The sequence below is a fragment of the Palaemon carinicauda genome, chromosome 39, assembly GCF_036898095.1.
Source record: "Palaemon carinicauda isolate YSFRI2023 chromosome 39, ASM3689809v2, whole genome shotgun sequence".
NCBI lineage: Eukaryota > Metazoa > Arthropoda > Malacostraca > Decapoda > Palaemonidae > Palaemon > Palaemon carinicauda.
In genome coordinates, this window is record NC_090763.1 from 64,365,704 (window position 1) to 64,367,459 (window position 1,756).

General features: G+C 31.3%; 1 protein-coding gene across 1 annotated transcript in view; it reads right to left on the reverse strand.

Moving 5' to 3' along the window:
• LOC137631232 (adenylyl cyclase 78C-like) overlaps positions 1–1,202 on the reverse strand; it is a 66,589-nt gene extending 65,387 nt beyond the window's left edge. The window contains exon 1 of the mRNA XM_068363001.1: positions 1,106–1,202. The gene's annotated coding sequence lies outside the window, so the exon portion shown is untranslated. The remainder of the gene's footprint in view (positions 1–1,105) is intronic.
• Positions 1,203–1,756: the final 554 nt, after the last annotated feature.

Consider the following 1,756-nt stretch of genomic DNA (forward strand, 5'->3'; position numbering starts at 1 on the left):
AGTCGATTAGTTCCTACGTTCAAATAGACAGACTAACTTTTCATTGTTGAGTTTCGCGGATATCAGAACTTTGTACTTCTAAGTCCTTTAACATATTCAAGGAACTCCGAAGTCCTTCAAATTGAAAGCCAAGGAACTGTAATTAGGTACGGGAAGGCCAGCTGAGAAGGGAGGAATAATTTCTCTACATTATGGTCAGGGAAAGAAAAATGCTACAGCAACAATATCAACACAACAATAATGATAATAATCTTAAAATACAAAAAAAGAAAAAAAAAAAAAATTACCGGTTCGTAACTTTTTTTACTTAAATTAGAATTGTTCGTATAATTAGCATTGCGTCATCCTCTCCTCCTATGCCTATTGACGCAAAGGGCCTCGGTTACATATCGCCAGTCATCTCTAACTTCGGCTTTTAAACGAATACTTCTCCACTCATCACCTTCTACTTCACGATTCATAGTCCTCAGCCATGTAGGTCTGGGTCTTCCAACTCTTCTACTGATATTTCATACAAGTATCTAGTCAACTTATGACGCCTTTTTCATTCTTTGACTTGAAGTATAGAACACCAACGTGGATTGACTAGGTCACGCATGAAACAACAACAACAACAACAACAATAATCTCTATAGTCTATACAAGAGACTAGGGAGGAGGGGAGAGAGCGCAAAGGTCCCCTTTTGTCCCTTTGTTTGATGTCGGCTAACCACCAAATTTGGGTGAGGTGCCTTGTATATGTATATATATATATATATATATATATATATATATATATATATATATATATATATATATATATATATATATATATATATATACATATATATATAAATATATATACATATACATATAAATTCATATATATATATAAATATATATATACACACACACACACACACACATATATATATATATATATATATATATATATATATATATATATATATATATATATATATATATGGTCAGTCCTGCTAGGGCACCGTCACTGTCCCTTGCCTCTGCCATTCATGACCGGCCTTTAAACTTTTAAACCCTTAAACTGCTATAACCACGCATAAAACTAGATACTACAATTGTTACAACAGAGTATGTGACCCACCTGTTTGTGAGTGTGGGCAGATAAACTCCTCGGTACACGTGTCCTCGTTTGAAAATCTGTCCTGTAGGATCGGCCTCCCGCGTTGAGTTCGTCCTGTCCACCGCTGTGAGGGAAAAGGAGAGAGATGGAGAGAGAGAAGTTTTATAAGGACACAGTCTATTGTTCTTTACCTTGTTTCCCTGTGAGTTTTATTACAGGTTCGTCAATTCATATCTAGTGATTAATGTTCTCGTATTCATTTAATTGTCGTTTGCTTTACGTTACGTTTTCATTTATTATTATTATCATTATTATTATTATTATTATTATTATTATTGCAATCCAAGCTACAACCCAAGTTGGAAAAGCAAGATGCTATAAGCACAAGAGCTCCAACAAGAAAAAATGGCCCAGTGAGAAAAGGAAATAAGGAAATTAATAAACGATGAGAAAAAATTAACAATAAATCATTCTAAAAACAGTAACATCAAAACAGATATGTCATATATAAACTATAAAAAGACATAAAAACATTTGCTACAATATTATTAACAATATTAATATTAACAACAATAATAATGATAATAAAAATGATAATACTATTAATAATAATAATAATAATAATGATAATAATAATATTGATAATAAAATAATAACAATAATAATAATATT